The sequence below is a fragment of the Pteropus medius genome, unplaced genomic scaffold (assembly GCF_902729225.1).
Source record: "Pteropus medius unplaced genomic scaffold, Ma_sr-lr_union100, whole genome shotgun sequence".
NCBI classification, from domain to species: Eukaryota; Metazoa; Chordata; class Mammalia; order Chiroptera; family Pteropodidae; genus Pteropus; species Pteropus medius.
In genome coordinates, this window is record NW_024342473.1 from 18,360,759 (window position 1) to 18,380,963 (window position 20,205).

A 20,205-nucleotide genomic window follows, 5' to 3' on the forward strand; every position below is an offset into this window, starting at 1 on the left:
TGTCATTTAAGGAAGCTGGTCTAACCCACAGAAGAGTAAGAGGCCACGTGGAAAAGAAGTGAAGTAGTCCAGTTGACAGCCAGCACAAGCAAGCGAGGCTACCTTGGAATGTCCAGCCTCGCCATCTCTCCAGGGGAATGCAGCCCACGATAAGCCCAAGAAAACCAACAGAGGAACTGCCCAGTAAACCCACAGAATTATGAGAAATAACAAATAGTCATTGTTTTAAGAAACTTAGTTTCTTTATCTAGTTTTGGCATTGTCCATTCATTTCTCTCTATGACGAAGGAGGATTTAGTTCATTACTTCACCCCCTGCAGCCACACACCTTCATTTTGTAATTTTATCACTAGTTGCGGTTTCTTTCTTTTTTTTCTTTTAGCTTTTTATTATTATTATTATTATTATTAGTTTCAAGTACACAGTACATTGGTTAGACATTTATATAGTTTATAAAACGACCCCCCTAATTGCTCCTTCTCTCCTCTGGTTTTCCATCTAGCCAATAGATTTCTCTTTTCATCACCTTTGCAACGTCAGCATAGTTAAGACTACATTTCTTGTTCTATGAATAATAATATCTACTGACTCCCCACTTTTTTAAAATGAAAAAATTATCATTCTCTCCCTTCTTCCCACCTGTATCATCCTCTTTCACCTCCCAGTTTCTTTAGGCTTCATCTTTCTTTTCTTTTAAAAAAGACTTTTAATTAAAGAATAATTATACCCAAAAAGTACAGAAATCATAAGGGTAAAGTTTGATAAATTTCCACCAAGTCGACACACCTTTGTAACCAGCACCAAGATCTAGAACTAGAACTAACTAATCGCTACCCGAAGTCCCCTCGTGCTCCTTCTGTCTTACTTTCTACTAAATATACCCATTATTCTGACTTCTAACACTAAATATAAGTTCAACTTGTTTTGAATTTTATGTCAATGTAACAATTCAATATATCCTCTATTGCATCTGGATTTTTTTGTTCAACATATGTGTTTGTGGTATTTACCCCTGGTGATGATGTACTAATATTTTATTTCTTCCTGTTTCTGTATAGTATTTAATTTTATGAAAATACTATACTTTATTTATCCAGTCTAATGTTGATGGGCACTGATGGTCTGTCCATATTTGGACATTTGGACTAGTACTGCAGTAAGCATTAGTACACATATTTTTTGGATAAAGTTAAGTATATGTTTCTATTGAGTCTATACCTAGATGTAGAATCACTAAGTCGTAGGGTACATATATGTTCAACTGTACTCGATAGTGCCAAACAGACTTCCAAAGTAGTTGTACAAATTTGCACTCCTACCAGCGGTGTAGGAGAGTTATCACTTGATTTTTTGTTTCAGCCATTCTGGTGCGAGGGTATGGTGTTTTTTATTTGTATTTTCCTGATGGCTTGAATTTTTCGATGCTATTATAATGGTGTCATTTAAAGTAACCCCATATTCTATTTGTGTATTCTGAGATATAAAAAGATAAGTGTTTTATAAATATTGACTTTGGATCCAAGGACCTTCCTAAATTGACTTATTATTTCTGAAATTACCTTTTGACGTTTTAAGATTTTTATGCACACAACCATATCATTTGTGAATAAAGCAGTATTTCTTTCTTCCCAATCCTTGTGATTTCTTTTCTTGCCTTATTGCATTGGCTAGACTCTTTATCAGATTAAGGAAGTTTACCTCTATTTCTAATTTTCTAAGAGTAATTATCATATGCTTTTATATGCCTAATAAGATGACGATATTATTCACCCCACATTTTTGTTGTCACTGTGGTGAATTGCATGAACTGATTCACAAATATTAAACTACCTGTGAATTGTTAGGATAATCCCTACTTGCATGATGCTTCTTATATATCACTGGATTTGATTTGTTAGTGTTTTGTTTAAAATTTATGTCTCATGAAGGAGATTGGCTTGTGGGAATCCTGAGAGCCTAAGTTTGGTTACTTCCATTCAGAGAGACTGGACAGTTGTCTCCTCCAGCACCTAGGGGTACAACCAAGAATACTTCAGCCTTCCTTAAGGGTCCTAGCTTAATGGATGAATCTCACTTTCTTTGCCATGGGCCAAAGCATTCAGTCTTCAGATTGCAGAGCTATTACCAACATTTGCCTCTAGGGCAATCTTGCTTTTTTCCCATCATTAAAATCTCTTCTGTTTTGTTTGTAATGGGCAAATTTATGTATGTAGGATAAATAAGCAAAGGAATAAAATCACTAAAACTAGAAATTGTGTTAGCCTATCTACAATTTTTCACATTCGACTATATCAGACTTAAAAAAAAAAAAAAGCTACCCTGTTGAATATAATGTTTCATGGAAGGCTATATAATACACACACCTACACACACACACACACACACACACACACACACCCTTCAACTTTTCTCTTTCCTCAGTTTATCCATATAACCTACAAGCATGTATTGCACTGTTCTCCAAAGCTTGTATATTCTTCTTAATATAAATATTTAAGATAGCATTCCAAATACAAGTAAGCATTCAGGTTATATGAATCCAAGTTGTAAACAAAACAAGGGCAGTCTTAAAGTATTTAGAAGAAGCAGAATTATAAATTTAAAAGAAACAAGTGGACACGTGCTATCCAGGAAACAAAGGAGTCCAGATTGAATTCCATCAGAGACAACACCGTGAAAAAACACCGCGAAAGGAGAGACGGATACTTCCAATCATCATCTGTACTAATTGGGACTGAGAAGCCTTTGTGAGGAGTTAGAGCTAATGACTCCAGTACCCAGAGCAGCAGGATGGCAGTCATGTCTGGCCCTATCTGGAGCTGCACGTACAGCTTCATTAGGAAAGGAGGAACCTGGGAAACAGTGAAGGTAGGGTTTCTATTTTAAGCCAGGACAAAAGAAAGAAAAACACAATGAGCCATAACCCTCCTCCTCCAGTCACAACATTTCAGCATAAGCATGTTGTCCTTCCTTCTACCTCTTCTCCATGACTCAGAAGAAAGAACATTTCACCACAGCAAGTGCACTTATATGTTTTGTCTGTGATTATTATCGTATTTGTTCATTAGAAAACTAAAAAGGCAGTAGCATTTATATATGTTTACTTTTATTATTATATTTGAGAAAGTTTTTTATGAGACTGCGCAAGTTTGGAGTGTTTTCCCAAATCCTAGCTTTCCTATATGTCCTGTTCTTTTTATTAAGCAAAACTCCATAGCTTGATGGTTTTAGAAACACATATACTGCATGAAGGATTAACTTACGTTATACTGGTCACTGCCACCTCCCTTTGGGTCTGGCTCACTTATCCTTTTTCTTTGTCTGCTTCTTCCCTCCCCTTTTTCTCTCTCTCTTCCTCTTTTTTTTGACTTTTGGCTTTTAGAGATTTCCCTCACTTTCTTGTGATCTCAGCAATGCATTTAAAGTCACACATGTTGTAATTTATGTCAGACTTAGTTTTTAGCAGCATGAACCTTCACAATAGTCAACCTACTATGCTCCCAGAAGTGAACGTCTCAACCCACTTTTCATCTTCTTAAATGCATTGAAATCTTTCATCCATCCATGGTCCTTCTGTTCTCTTCATTTGTCCTTTTTTTATTCCATTAGTTTCATCCTAATGCAGTCTCTGGAGAAAGAGGAGATAAATGTGTGTGTTGTGCATTATTCTGAATTACAAACCGAAACAGTTTTTTCAAACTTAATATTTGAATATGCTCGATGGTTTTGACTGCACACCAAAAAGACAGATTAAAAATAAATTGAAATGTCAACCTAAGTTCCAAGAAAACAAAATTGCCATTTAGTTAATCAACTTCAAAATGATGAAGAAAATATTGAACACTCTCAGAAAGTAATTTCCAAAGATTTTCAAAGCTTTTTTCAAAGGTAAATTTAACTTATTGTATGTAGGGAGTCATTTTCTACACATTTATTGATTTAAAGCATTTTATTTGTTTAAATAAATGATATTATAAAGTAACACTTTACCTTGAAGTAATCTTTGGACTTTTGTAATATTAATAACTCTTATTAACTGAGGCAATGGACTATTCGCATGGACACAGTTAAAAGGCCTTCTTAAAAATAAATTTAAAGGTTTCTCTTTTCTGATTTTAATATCTAACTGATTTAATGTCTAAGAAGTCCCTGTTTTGAGCAGTATGCTTTTCAGTTGATAATAATATCTATGCATTCATTTGACAGGGACATTTAGAAATATCCTTTCAAAAATATCTGCAGAAATAGGATTTTCCACTAGCACTATTTATATAATTAATCCTGTAGAAAAATAGTGCTTAAGGGAATCTCTAGGAAGGATTTGGAAAACAAAACCTACTTTCTGTCCTATGCCTCAGCAATAGATAGTTGTCATTGTCCTAGCCGCCTGGCATCCAGACTCCCTCCTTACAGTGGCCCAAATTACTTTCAGAGCTCTCTTAAATATGTCCAAAGATACAACAAATCAGTTCCATGCTCTTCCTTTCAGAATCTAAAGGCTCTATTCATCATATTCTTCAAGTCCAAACCCTGGTAGCACACAAGAAGGCCTAAGGCTTATGCTTAGCTAATAAGTCTCTGCCTGTCTGTCTGTCTCTCTGTCTCTCTCACACACATATGCACACATGCCTTTGAATTTGGACTGTAGTGTTATAAGAATGAGATAATGATTGGAGTCATTTAGTCAATCAATGATCCGCCAAAGCCTTTGAGCTTTTCCTGCCATTGACATCTTTGAAGACGTCTATTTCTGCCTCTTCCCCACTTGGTTTCTTAAGTCTCCTCTTCAGTTATGTGAATTTCCTTCCCATACATTCTCTTTCTGCATAAACTACCTAGTTATTTTCTGTTGTTTGCTAAAAAACACCCTAATGTGATTCACCTTATGACACAATATGAGCAAGCAATGTCATAGTAAGTGATGTTAGCAACAGTGGTTGAACACGCTTAGCTCCACCGGCTGGAATTGTGACATCAGGCAGACAAGAAGAGTATCTTCATGTCCACGGGTGTTCAGGACCACAAAAGAAATGATCAAATGCAGCAGAACTGAACACTACTCCACTTTGATTTTTTTCAAACTTGGAAAAAAAAAAAAATCAGGTTCTGCATAAATAGCTTTTTCAGAAACAGAGGGAACGTCTTGATACAGCTGTTAATTCCCTTCAGCCAGTCTCAACAGAGCAGAGAGGCTGCACTCATTTGGTAAAATTGTTTTCTACTTTCCTATATTTTCTGTTACTTCTTTAAATTTTAAAATTAATTATGAGACATTTCAACATAAAGAAAATAATGTAATAAAATCCACATACCAATGTACCACATAGGATTAGATTCAGGAGCTTGTAACAGAAAAATGAAAATAATAGTGGCTTTAGAAAGCTTATTTTTCTGCCATAACGAGGAGTTTGGAGGTAGGCGGTCCAAAGCTGATATGGTATCTTAGAGATGTCCGCAAGGAACAGACTTCTCTCTTGCTTCTTCTCTACCTTTAGCACCCTCACGACCTGAAGCTTCCAACCTCATGACCTGGAGATGGCTGCTGCCACTGTCACCATTTTTAATTCAGGCAGGAAAAAGACAGAAAAGGGACTTCTCCATACATGGAACTTTGTTGTCTTTGTTTTACTGTATCAGGAGGCCCTTCTCTGGGACTTTTGCCTACCTCTCTTTGGCCAGAACTATGTGATATGGCTGTTCTGGGATAAAAGGGACTTTGGAAAAGTGACATTAACAACTTCATCGAAATTGGGGTTCCATTAATAAGAAAGAAAAATAATTAATATTGGGTAAGCATTCCACCAATATCTGCTGCACCTACTCCCAGGATCTAACAGACGTTAATATTTTGCAAATTTGCTTCAGATCTTTTGTTTTCTTTTAAAGTTATAAAACATTACGAATAAAATTAAAGTTCCACCTCCACCTCTTTACCTCCCTTCCACCCCAGCAGTAACCACTGTCCTTAAGTTGGTTTGTGTAACTCCCAGATGGATTTTTATACTTTTTCCACATATAGAGCTTTGGTTTCTGAGAACTTTGGGCTAGGGAATTCAAGCCCTTCCTAGTGATAAATGCATCTGAATGCTATCTAAAATATGTATGTGTGTGTGTGTGTGTGTGTGCACGTATATTTCCTAAACTACATTTTAAAATCTAGTAAAAGTGTTATAGAAATGACAAGATCATAAAGAACTATCAGGCCAGAATTTACAGAAACAGAAGACTAGAGAGGTAAGCTGACAACCAGCTGCCCTCAGCACTGAGGCAACCCTTTCAGTCGTGCCCTGGGAAGAGGTTCAGGGCAGATTTACCTCTGGTTTACCTTCCTCAAAAGGTGTGGTCCAGCTTGATATGGAAGAGAGTTTCCTATTAGATTCCCAGTCTCAGAACGAGCCCTGGGCCATTACTTCCTTCTTTCTCATTCTAGGAGGTTATTAAAACTGAAGTCCAAGTTTGCCAAAATCAACAAAAGCTCTGGGGGCAAAAGCGGTTTCAACGTGCAGGTGTCCTACTTGCACAGATGGGCTGCCCGTGAAGGAAAGGACAGATTAACACCAAAAAAGCTAATAATACTCACAATTTCTCAAGCATGTTTTTCCTAACCTTATGAGTTCCTTTCTTCTCCATTCTTTGGATTTACTGTCTGCTTTGTCTACTTTATTTTCTTAGCTAATTGATTTTTCTTTATTAGTATAGTTATTTAAAGTAATTAATTTCTTCTCTATAAATACTGGTTTATCTACATCCCAAAAGTTTTGAAATATTGTGTTTTATTGTGATGTCTTCCTAAAACATTTCTAGTTTTTTTGACCTTTAAATTACATATAAATGTATATGTTTTTCTAAGTGTATATATGAAATATGATACATTCAGAAAAGTGCATAATCATAAAAGAATGAATGTATAAATGTTCACAGAATGAACATATACATGTGAACACCATCAAAATCAAGAAATGAAACAAAGATCTTACCATCTTTGTCTTTTAATTGAATTGTTTAGTCCCTTTACATTTAAAGTAATTCCTTCTAAAGTACCAATTTTCTTTTAAGCATACTTATAATCTTTTCTTTTAGATTGTTTTATTATCAGAATTTATTGTAATTCTAAGCCCCATAATTGTTATGTTTGACATCACTTTCCATTGATTACTTCTTCGTGAGTTTTAAATTTTTGGATAGTGAATTCATATTCAGTATGCTTTTTCTATGAGAATGCTATGCAAACTAAGTTGAGGAAATATTCTTTCACAATGCTTTTGTGCTTACTCCTACTAGGTAATATAGGTGTTATAAATTTGGTAATATAAATTTGAACCCTTAATAAAGTATAGACCAGGGATTTCGATTTCCCAGTTGTATTAGTCTGGGTCTAGTCAGGAGAGAAACCACACAATAATTTAAATAGGTTAGTTTAAGGAATAACTAAGCTATAATAAGAGAGTGACTAAAAAAGATATAAAGAGAATGCTGAAAGGAAGGATAAGCTTGGCACGGGGACCCTCCCCTAGGCTGAGGTTTAGACCTTGTTAGTGAAGATATAGTTAAGCTCACAAGAGGGCAGAGAAGCTTACTGCGGAGGCTCTAGGACATCTGTAGTTGTTGGACAGGCAGGAAACAGTTCTCTGGGGTACAAGCTGATATGGGGGTGCACACAGGGACTTGGGATGCCCTTATGGGCATGAGCAAATGGTATCTGTGTCAGGAGGACAATGAAAAGGTGGTCCCCAGCCCTGGACTGGGGCACTGAGGTTATTGAGGGACTGTGAAGAACTGGATGTCCCCACATAAACACGCTGCTGACCAAACATGCAGCAAGAGCAAGGAAAAGCCAAACCCAGCACACAGGAACCAGGAGGAGGAGCCCCCTTCCTCCTGCAGTGTCCCTCCAGCGCCCTCTGCTGACAAAGCATTGTATCATGCTTACTGTAAAGGAGAAATGCTTAAAGGGTCCAACCCATCATCAAAGACCAGGTACTAAAAGGTGAATTTATAACTAAAAAGCAATAAATTAATAAATGCCCCATAAGAATCGACATTTTTCCACACTTCCTTGATCTGTGCGCTCATGCAGACGTTATTATTAGCCTGCTTTTCTCTGAAAGTGCTGGCCTTTGAGAGTCCTGGATTCCTGCAGGGCTGCCTTCCCAATCCCCACCTCAGGTGACTCAAAGGCTCTTTTCCTGTTCCCACATGTCACTGAAACCCAAACTCCTTGGAAACTGATATCAATATTAGCTCATTTAACTAAGTTGCTTGCTCAGTCAGTCCATCACTTACTACTTTTATATTCTCTCTTCATTATAACTGCTTGGAGTTTTCCTTTCTGGTTGTGAAATCAGTTGTGCAGTAAACACAAAGAGGAGTGCGTTATGCCTTAGAGGGGAGGTTGCAGTCTAAATGACACTAGCAGCTTAACGATATCTATTGTTCCCTCATCAGGTTTCTTTTTCAACTTTCTGGACCTGGTAACTTCTTGAGGGAAGGTTTCAAACACAAATAAAACAACCCTCACTACAAATTGCATGATTCTGTTTTAGTATATCAGCAGAATCTACTAATTTCGTGGCTGCTAATTTCAGGTGATTCATGAACTAGTCTATCCCCAGGCGTGGTGGAGTGGCTTGCCCCGTGGTTGTCCCATGTGATTTTCATGTGCGCATTTTGAAAACACTCCGGAGAAGGATTCACGCTAGCAAGAAGGGATTTTAATTTCTAGCTGAGGCCTCCGCACATTTTAGTGGCTGTGTAATCAATTTCCATTTCATTAGTTATGTAAGATGTCACTTATCTCATTCTTAATAACTAGAACCATATTTCTGATTTATTTCAGCAGAGAATTAACACAACATATAAGCTGTGCTATAAATTGGCCTTTTTCTTAGTCAAATTTTGGAGATGGGTGTGTTACTTTACTGGAGAAACTAATTCTCTGTAAATTTAAGGAGACCCTCCTCTGAGCTCCTGATACATTTTTTTTTCGTAGATCTAGATTATATCGCCTACCAATTGTTTGTAATTTTGGTTTACTTGTCTGATATTTCCTCCATATTAGGAGACCTTTGCTGATGGGGTTTGTTATCTGTCCCAGGGCCTAGCACAGCTCCAAAAAGGAAGTGATGATTAAATATTTGTTGAATAAATACATTTTTGCCCGAGATCATAAAGCTAGGAGTAACTCAGTGTAACTTATTTGAGGAACCATTATACTCTAGTTTCGCTGGCACAAAAGGCGTGTGAGGGAATTGTAGCCGTGTAGAATCCAGATCTTGGAATGTTTTATAAATCATGCAAGGATTTGGGCATTTTCATTAAGGGTATGGGTGAACATTCAGGACTTTCTCTCTGAAGGGAGATATAATCAGACATATATTTTAGAAGGATCACTCTGTTGGTTTTATATGGACCATGTCATTATATAAATGGCTCTCATTAAATACTAATGGAATGAGAATAGATGAAAGAATAAATTAGTAAGGTGCACCATGGCTTTCCACAAGCAATCTTTTCTTTGGTTTTACTAAGAGAAAATGCTTGTTTGGAAACTGTTATGGATTGAATTGTGTCTCACCCTTCCACCCCCCCCCAATTCATATGTTGAAGCCCAAATGCCCAGAGCCTCAGAATGTGACTGTATTTAGAGATAGAGCCTTTAATTAAGTTAAAATAAGGGCATTAGGGTAGCCCCTGATCCAATCTGACTCATGTCCTTCTGAGAAAAGATTAGCATGCACAGAGAGCCCCCTGGGTACACACACACACACACACACACAGAAACAACCATGTGAAGAGAGAATAAGAAGGCAGCCATCTGCAAGTCAAGGAGAGAGGCCTCAGAGAAAACCAACTTTAGCGCCATTTTGATTTTGAACTTCCAATATCCAGAACTGTGAGAAAATAATTTTTGTTGTTTAACCCAGCCAGTCTGTGGTATTTTGTTATAGAAGCTCTAGCAGACCAATAGAGAAGACTTTATAGGCTGGCCCAGTGTGGCTGTCCCTATCTACTTTCGTATATATTAAAGTTGTTGTATGAGTGGCAGTGAAGAGCTTTTCTCTTTCCACAAATTGGAGAATTTAAGAGAATTGGAAAAAAATGCATTAGGAAGAATTTGCATTAGGCATAAAAAGATTTCCTCATGTGTATGAGATGAAGTATTATAATGTCTGCCCAAAGACTTCTCAGATTTAAGAAAAAGATTGATCGTATTTCAGTAGATCCTGCCTGAAAGTAGAGGAAGCCATTAAATGGCACCATGAGATACTTTCCAACTTTCGGAGACATAATTCCGTAAGCTACTTCTTCATCATTTATTAAGCATGTAAATGTGCCAGGCCCCGTTTTCCGCATTGGGACAAATAACCAGGCTCTACCCTTTAGTTTAATTAGAGTAACTCAATTAACTAACTAAGATTAATTAGACACTGACCTTGCCCTCTGCTAGGTAATAGTTCAGTGAAGAAGACAAACATAAAAACAGATAGTTAATAACACAATGAGGGCTGTGCTAGAGATATTACCTGGGTATATACCTGGACAATAGGGAAAGGACTTTGCACAGGAGGTGACATTTAACAAGGTTTGAAGTGCGTGTAGCAGCTCATCAGTTTGATTTAGGCGCTAGGGGACAGAGGAACATTTGAAGTCATGGGAAGAACCCCTATGGCAAGGCTTAGAGGCATGAAGGCATGGTGTGTTTGGGAATAAGTGAGGACTGAACTGGGACAAAACACCTGAGAGAGCATAGAGCCATGGCAGATGAAACTGGAAAAGTAGGCTGCCACCAGGTGGTGGAGGGCCTGGCATTCCATATTCTTGGGCTTGACACTGATTTTGCAGGCAACAGAAATGTACAAGATCATTGCAGCCACTGTGGGGAGATCCAGCTCTCCACTGGGTCATCTTTGCTACTCCCTCAGCCACTGCTAATATGACCACAGAAGACACTGGGTTCTGGCTGCATTACCTACTGCCTTGCCTCTCTGCTTTCTGAGTTTGTCTTTCCAGTTTTTCTATCAGTCTAGAGAGCTACTCAATATCCTGTCAATGGTCCTACTTGAGGAGTTGGATCTGTCTCTGTCTTGGGCATAAGAGCATAATTAGAATGAAGAATACTGTAAACCTTTTTTGTTAAAATATCTCTCATACTTTTTTAAGTTTCTGCTTTATTAAAGTATAACTGACAAATAAAATTGTAAAATATTTAAAGTGTATATCATAGTAATTTGACATACACATACATTGTGAAAGAATTTTCCCCATCTAGTTAATAAATACATCCATCACCTCACATATTTGACTTTTTTTAGTGAAAATGTTTAAGTTCTACTCTCTTAGCAAATTTCAATTATATAATACAGTGTTATCGACCATAATCACCAAGTTTTCCATTAGATCCTCTCGTGTATTAATACCTGAGTAATTCAACAATGAAAAGGATCTTTAAGTATCATTGGGAAATTAATCATTTCAGCTAAATCATAGTGTATGTAGCAACAATAAAAAATGAAAAGATATTCTTGCAACTGAAGAGCATATAATTCCTAAAAATTCAGAAAGATTACACCATATTGTCCATCTGCCTCCTGTCGGCCTAGCCACATGCATCACCCAATACTGATTTGCTCAAAGATCTCAGACTCGATGTCCCTTCCCTCCATCCCACGCTTGCTAGCATTAACTCTCTCACTCTCCCCAACCTACTGGCCTGGCTCTCTACTTCTCAGGAGAAATCCTTCCGGATGGTTTGTCCATTAGCTTTCTTAGGACAGAGCACCATCCTTCACCTGTAATCATCTGTATTCTTAACCACTTCGTCTTCCCTCCTTATGCAGCTTAGAGCCCGAAGCTCATTCTTTCAGACTTTCTCGCTGGTGAATCTCAACACCCTTGCTTCTTGTCCCCTTTGCCCTCTCCACATGGTCAGCACATATGGCTGAATAAGTGCAACGTTGCTTCTCGGCATACCTCTAGGCGGCTGAGCGGGGCTGATAGAAAAGCAATGACTCAAGCACAGATCCTTGCCCTTGTTACATGATCTCCAGCCTCACTCACGTTTTCATCATGGCTAGGACAAGCCTCATCTTTCCTGGTCAACTGTTTCCTCTTCGCAAACTCCATCGACACTCCTCCTCGATCAAAGACACCATCTCCTTTCTGCCCTTTATTTTCAGCAGACGACTTCACCTTCCACTTCAGCAACGACTGATGTTTATGGAGTATGTACTCACAACCAGGCCCTGATCTCGGCTCTGAGGACACCGTGATGGAAAAACAAAGCCCTGACTCGTCGCACTTACGTTCTAGTAGAAAGAGATCGACAAGAAACAAATGACCACATAGAATGCCATTGGCTGTGATAATATAAAGGAAACGTAAGCAGGAGTAATTAGAGTTTAATTATGAGGTGAGGGAAGAGTGATTGGGGTGCTATTTTATTTAAGGGGAATTGGGAAGACTATTAGTACAGGGAACAAGTTATGTGTTAACCTGAGGGAAGGAAACACAAATAAGCAGGTGTGTGTGAAAGGCAGGGAGGAGGCGGGTGCTGGAGCAGAATGAGAGGGAGAGCAATGGGAGACAAGATCAAGCAGGCGGGAGGGAGTAATAGCATAGGGTCTCGACAGCCATTGTGAAGATGTAACTTTCTCTCTGAGTGACATGGGAGCTATTGGAAGGCTTTAGGCAGAGAAGTGACAAGATCTATTGTAGATTTTACAAGGAGCAGTTTGGTTGCTGGGTGGAGAAGTGCTGAGATAAGAGTAGAAGCAGGACTTTCAAAGTTGCCTGAATTGTGGGTCCCTTTGGGGACGACGGGGGTGGGTATATTTTTGGTTGCACAACGAAGAGTTGCAATGGCTTTAGGTGGAAGCACAGGGGGTGTGGGAACCATGAAGGGAATTTAAGGGAAGCAGGTGGATACTGAGAAGCCTATGGAAATCCATTAGGGTAGATAATTCTTGCTTGTTTTGCTACTCAGCATTGAATTTTCTCCCTATTTGGAAGAGGAGACTCCTTTGCTGTGTGAGTGTTGTTGAAATGTGGGGCTCAGACTCCCTTTAAAGAAGCTCCTGACAGCTAGAGAATGGGCTGGGGACCTAGGCTTAGCCAACTGGATACCCACGCCCAGAACCTTCGATCTCGATGGAATGACATAGAAGACATTCTATCAGCTGAGAAATTCTTCATGGTGGCTGCAGCAAGTTGAGAATCCTACTTACTGGTGGCAGTGGTACCAAAGGCACTATCTTAAGCAGCATGAATCACATAGAGTTCTGTTTGGGTGGGGGTTGGGGGTGCGGGGCAGGGGTTCTTGGCTGGGCTTTCTTCCTCTTGACCTATGCAGGCCTGGTTTTCCTAGCCTTTGAAGTCAGTTCATTGCTTGCGACCAAGAACCCTGAAGATGCAATGGCAGAAGACCTTTTCATCTGAGAATTTTGCAGAGTATTACTTTCTCAAGAAATTTTGTTCTAATTCGAGCAACCCTCACTTTAGACACAAAGTGAGAGGAGGTCACAGAAGCTATTCATCGTGAAATTGTACTTAGGGAAGGAGGAGAGTGGGTGAGAACAAAGACAGGTGGATGCAAAGATGAGATGAAACAAACTAAAATGCTTCATGAGATCAATTTGAATATCTTAGAGTAACATCGACACTTTTAGTGATTTTTTCTTTAAAAATTGTTTTAACATTCTTTTGAAAAAAGCTGCTAATTAAATTTTAATTCTGTTCTTGAGAGTACTTAGCTGGGTGTTCTGATTATGTAGAAATTGTTTCCTATGGACTAGGGGAAGTTGAGCACACTCTTTGTGGGTTTTGCATTTCAAAAGCTCTCCTAAATTGAAGAAGCCTAATTTTATTATCAATTAGAAACTTCAGTTCCAAATTATCAGCATGGATAAAACAGTGGCCTGGAGTCAAGAGTTTTAACTGAGAAAACTCAGTTCTCTCTGTTCAAGTAAGGAATATGGAGGGAATAATCTCAAAAGCTTCTTGCTGCCCTAAAATTTTAATTCTACCTTAAACTATTAAAAACTTCTTAAGACATTTTAAACATGCAGAAAGGTGAAGAAAATTGAGTAACAGACATGAATGTTATCTGTCACGTAGCTTTAATTGATCTTAACGTTTTGCAATATTTACTTCTTTTAGTTCTGTTTTAATTACCATGCAATAAAATTCAATAAAATTGGCTTTTTTTCTCCTTCTTTTTGTACCCAGTCTATAATTTTTTTTTTGCTTTTTTTTTTTAATTGTGGTAAAAGATACATAATGAAATTTACTATTTTAACTTTTTTTTATGTATACAGTGGCATTTAAGACATTTACATTTTTCTGCAACCATCACCACCAGAACTTTTTTCATCTTCCCAAACTGAAGTTCCCATTTTAGCCTCCATCCAGCCCCTGGCAATTAACCGTTCTTCTACCTTTGTAAGTTTTAGTCCTAAAAATTTTAATACATTGTAGATCGACATTACTGTCACCACAATCAGGACACAGAAGGGTCCTATTGCCCCATAAAACTCCAGTATGGCTCCCTGACCTAAAACGTTCTCATCACTAGTTTTATCTTTTCATAAGTGTCATAAAAGGAATCATAAACCATGCGACCTTTAAACACTGGCTTCTTAGGCACAGAATAATGCCTTTGAGGTTCACCCAAGTTTGTTCCTCCTTATTATTACTTGTCTACCTGTCTCTAAAGGTAACTGCAGTCCTTAAGTCAATGTGCTTGATTTTCATGAATATTCTTATAGATTTAGTGTATATGTATTTAGCCACAAAACAATATATACTTTTTGTTCCTTATAGTTTAAAATTTAAATAAATGATATCATAACATATCATGTTATGCTGCAAGTTACTTTTATAATTCACCACCATGGTTTTGAGGGTTATCCATGTTGGTGCCATGTTAATGCTAGGTTATTAAATTTCACCATTATATAATATTCTGTTATATAAATATATCATGTACCTATGAATTTGCTCATTTGCCTATGGGTGGACATTCCCCTGCCTCTCTCTGTCTCTACCTCGTCCTGATGAACGCTGTTAGGCCCCCTCCCCAGGACTTCCAGTCCCAAAGCAGACCTTTCAGATGGTTAGAAATGCCCATTCTGAGGTCATGATGGGGAAACCCTAGGTCTCAGCTCCAAGCTGGCTGTTTGCTTGGTCGAGTGCCTGGACAGAGTTTGCATCATGTATTTCCCACCCCTACATAAGCCCAAAGTTTCAGTGAGGTGTCAATCTCAGATGTCTATTAAGATCTCCAAGGGAGACTTTTAGCAGAGATGGGGTGGAGGAGAAAGAGAAAAAATTTAAAAATTAAATCAAAAGATCTAGGGCAATGGTATTTTTTAAAAAGAGTCCCCAGTTGATTTTAAGATGCACACCTGATTTAAAAAACAAAAACGAAATCTCCAGACAGCTTTTTCTAGCTTCCTTTCTAGCTTCCTTTCAGGGTCTGCCTCCAGTCTCCAGTTCCCATTCCCAGTAGTAAGCATTACTCTGCACTCCCCTCACCCTAACCCCACCTCCCAACCTCTTTTAATCCCTGTGGCCTTGCTGGGGCCAACGAAGCCCCTTTGCTGGCTCCCGGAACCTGGCCGAGGAGGCCCTGGCCTCAGTCCTCCTTCCTGATGGGGGTTTCTTTTCTGTTTCTGGTACATAGGGATGTGCAGCTAGTTTCTGAGCCTCGCTATGGCTTATAAATCTTCTCGACTTGTATTTTATCTAATATTTCTGCCTGTTGGTGCAAACATGTTGCCTCCGGCATGAACTCCTAGAAAAGGTTTCTATCTCAGGCTCTTGCAAAGCCCACCTTACCTGCTGAAGAGCTGCTATTGTGACTTCACAGGAATATATGCTGTCACTTATAGCTTCTTTTGTGTTTTACTTTTTTGAAAATGAAATTATTGCTTCTTCTGATTACAAAAGTAAATAATGCCTGTGATAATATGTTGTGGAAATGTATGCCTTAGAAAGTAAGTCTCCCCTAATCACTCCCTTGCAGGTGATTACTGCAAAGATTTTGAGTATATTTTTCCATATTGTTACTATATACATATTAATTCGCATTTTATTAACGTTTTAATTTTTAAAATTTATTTTTCAGTTACAGTTGACATTCACTATTATATTCGTTTCAGGTGTATAATATAGTGATTAGACATTTATATACCTTATGTGGTGATCTTCTGATAAGTCTAATACCCATCTGACACCTGAATATTTTGATATTATTTACTTTATTTCCTATGCTGTACTTTACATCCTTGTAACTACTTTTATAACTGACAATTTGTATTTCTTAATTTTTAAAAAACAAAAATGGAACTATGTAGGTGATCTGTGGGGCCGATTAATTTTTACACTTAGTGTATCATGGAAAATTTTCTATACTTGGATACCTACTTCATTATTTTTAACGGACACATGTTACTCTTTACCTGGTTGCACTAGTGATGGCCATTCGGGATGTTTCTGCTTTGGCCATCACAGACAATGCCAAAATAAAAGTTCTCATACGTCCATCTTTGTACATTTCTGTGAGGTCAAAAACTCCTTTATCTCCTTGGAATTCCCATTCGTACTAAAACCCTGAAGAAGTGCATTTCTGCTGGAAGGAAGAACAGCGAGGAGTGTGGAGGAGGTTGGTGGCCACCCTCACTGGCAGAAGGCACTGGACACTTGGTGCTCCCTTAAGAGGCTCAGCCCTATGAAAATCAATGTCCTATGTCTCTAAACTCTCGATACTGTGCACAGTAAGACAGTCCCTTTGCTCCACTTTCTCCCTAACCTGCCAAGGTGCTAAACACCAGCCTTTAGAAGGTCAACTTGGAAAGGTTTAGTGCTGTGTTTTCCAAAGTGCAAGGCTGTGACCTGTTAGAGGGTCACGAATGAGCAATTAAAAAAACAAACAAACAGAATAGTATAGAAAATATTAGAGTTCATCGCACAAAGTAAGTATAAAGTAAGTGTATTAATTTTGAAATTTTATTTCAGGTGCATGTGTGTGATGTGCGTGTGTGTGTATGTGTGCGTGTGTGTGTGCGTGCATGCATGTGTTGGGTAGTGTCATAAGTCAAATTCCCTAGCAGTAGAGCTCATGAAAGGGATGTGTGTAATCTCTTTAGAGTGTGCTCTCAGGAATAAAAGGCAGTGAGGGGAGCTGGATGGGGCAGGGTTGGAGCTGAGGAGGAGTGTGCTCTCAACTTTGATCCCCTAAGGAGCTCTGAAGCTTGAATTGTACCAAAGTTGGTGCTGCCTGAGACAAGGAGGTAACTTTATGAACCTGCTGTCAGTCATCAACCAGCCATTGGCTGCGGGCTGCTCTGAAGAAGAGGGGTGCATAACCTTCTGGAAAGGCAGTTCCTGCTCAGCCAAGGGCAATTTCTGAAGAAGACAGCTGCCAACTTCAGCAGCTGGAGAAGGTGCACCAGTCTGCATGGGGGCTACCAACAGCGTCCACTACAGGCAGCGATATAAAACACACTTAGTGTGGGGCTCAGTAAAAACAAAAACAAAAACAAACAAACAAACAAATAACATTTGAGAAACACTGGTTTAGAAGAATTTAGTCCATCAGCCTATGGGGGAAAAAAATAAGGCTTTGTCATCACCTTTTCCTATTTCATTAGACAAATTACCACATACAATAGGAATTTTATCCCCATCAGAGAAAAAGAGTCGACACCAAAAAGAAACAAAATTCTGAGCGTGTTCTTAATGCTTTGAGCTTAAGCCTTAAGGCCCCAGAAGCTGTCTAGGGAGGCTTAGAGCTCTGTTTCCTGGGCGTGTGGGGAGGTTTTGGGAGGGAGGGGGCTGTGCTTTCTGGCTTGGAGCATACCACCCTGGGAGTGGGCTGTTAGGGGATCCTTGAAACCATGAGATAAGTATGACACATGTTCTTGAAGCATGAATTAATTTAAGCTCAGTTAAATATTTTAAAACTTTTTTTATGACCATGGATATAATATGGAACAAAATATAAAATTCACATTAGCTTTTAAGATGAAGAATAAAATTACAGAGAGATTTCATTTGGAATCACTACTTGGACTATGCTCCCACACTCCCAGAGGTTCTTGTCTATTTGCCTCTGCAGTTAGACCCTCGAGGAGAAAATTATGAAAAACAGTAGTTAGAGTAATTATTCTTCCCTTTTCAGGAGATTCCAATTAACATGGAAAGCTGGGTCCTGAGTCCTCTCATAACTAAGCAGTTTCCTGGGAGCTGACATTCATTCAACCAACAGTCTTAGTCACCAAACCTAAACTACCAGAATCAGTCAGCCAGTCAACAGGTTGTTATTAAGCACCAACTAAGTGCTAGTTTTAGGGGTAGTAAAATGCTGAACGAGACAGACCATCCTGTCCTGATGGCCCATTCTGATGAGAGGATTCAGACAAAACCAAATAAATAATGCAGAAGTCATTAGAACATTTCACCAAATCTTTCTGGCTTTCTGCTTTCATGCATGTGTTAGGAGTGTAGTGGTAGGGGTCCCTTGTGAGTGGGTGGGGACATCAACTAGTTCTGGCCAATGAGTCATAGCTGGAAGTAATGTGTGTCCCTTCTGGGCTGAGCAGTTAAGTGAGGTCCCCTGGAGCTCTCTTTGCCCTCTGGCACGATGACCAGTGAAGTACTCCACATGGTGGCTGCTCATCAGCCTGATCCCTGAGCTGAGACTCCTAGATGACACAACAGACATGTGGAGTGAGAAAGCAGTAGACCCTGATTGTTTCAAGCTCCCGAGATTTACAGGGGTTTATTACTGCACCATAGTCTAGACTATCTTCACAGATAGAAAACCATAAAATAAAACAGTATATTATAAACTGTGTTAACCTCTGTGAATAAAACAAGTCATGAAGAGAATGTGACAGAGAAAGGCTCTACATGGTCAGGAAATGTTTCAGAGAAGATATGAAATTTAAGCTGAAATCTAATAGATTAAAGTAATGCATATTTCCATAATTGTCTTGCTTTATTGCTGAGGGGAACAAAGTCACCCTAGAAGCATAAAGCTAGAACAGGAAAAAAGTGAGATGTTGACCTGTCCAAGGTCCCACAGCTAATTTGTGGCAGGGCTGATGAGATAACATCAGCATGTGGCCTTGGCCCTAGGCCCTCTACAGTAAGTAGGGCCAAGACGAAGGTAAGGCAAGCGATGTGTTTCAGGCGCACCTTGAAAGAATCCACTCTCTGAGCCTGCTGTTAGAGAGGAAAGTTTTCTTTTTGGCCTTTCTAAGTTCTTCTGTCTGGTCTAAGAATTAAATCGGCATGAGGCAGATTAACAGGAGAAAATCAAATTTAATTTCATACATACAGGGGCTCCATAAGAAAATGAGACCCACAGACAGTCAGGTGATTGAGGCTTATATAACTTCCTGAGCAAAGGAGAAGAAAGTAAGAGTCTGGGACTTCAGAGGGAGGGATACAGTTCATGGGAAATAGGAAGAGCAAAGGTTTGCCATGCCACGCGGTGACAAAGGGACACAGAGGAATGTGAACAGGTCTTCCCCAGTCTACCACACCTGATTCACACTCTGTAGTTCTCTCTGGGGACAGCTCTCTTCCTGGAATAGGCCCCCTATCTAACTTATTTCGGGCAGTTAAGGGGGAGGTTAAAAAACAAAAACAACTTCCTGAGTCTTTTGTTTCTTAAAAATCATCAGCCTAATCTATGGCCATGCCACCCTGAAATGTGCCTGATCTATCTCGTCTAATCTTGGAAGCTAAGCAGGGTCGGGCCTGGTTAGTACTTGGATGGGAGACCACCTAGGAAGAACAGGTGCTGTAGGCATTGAAAAAAAAATCATCAGCCTAAAATAATTCACATGCCAAAGAGACACATTTTGGGGTGGCGGATTTTGCTTCCCTGAGAGGGAGTGCCCCCCTAAAGGTCGTGCCCTTCAGGACTTAACTCTTAAAGAGGCACTCCCTCCCAGAGTCACGTAAGTGCAGAGCTGACACCCGGAGATGAGCACCTCCTTAAGTATTGCACCCTGAGCATTTTCCTACACCACTGTTTCCAGTAACAATAACATATAAGCGTATAACATTCTGGCGACTGTGGCTGTGTCCTTTGCATTCTGGGTGTGTTTGCTGATCAAATCTTGAATAGCACTACACTCACTGGGACCACATAACAGAGAGCACAGCACTCAGGCTGCTCCAAACTGGCTTCTTTCC

The 20,205-nt window shown here is 39.2% G+C and overlaps 1 long non-coding RNA gene and 1 pseudogene across 1 annotated transcript; one reads left to right on the plus strand and one right to left on the minus strand.

The window, feature by feature from the left end:
* Nucleotides 1–3,358: 3,358 nt before the first annotated feature.
* LOC120604589 (uncharacterized) lies at nucleotides 3,359–6,410 on the minus strand. The gene is made up of 2 exons (XR_005653379.1): nucleotides 6,326–6,410; nucleotides 3,359–3,628 (listed from the first exon to the last, which is right to left on the minus strand). It is a non-coding gene; the product is annotated as an uncharacterized LOC120604589 (long non-coding RNA).
* Nucleotides 6,411–19,692: 13,282 nt separating this feature from the next.
* Nucleotides 19,693–19,816, plus strand: LOC120604706 (uncharacterized; annotated as a pseudogene).
* The last annotated feature ends 389 nt before the right edge of the window (nucleotides 19,817–20,205 follow it).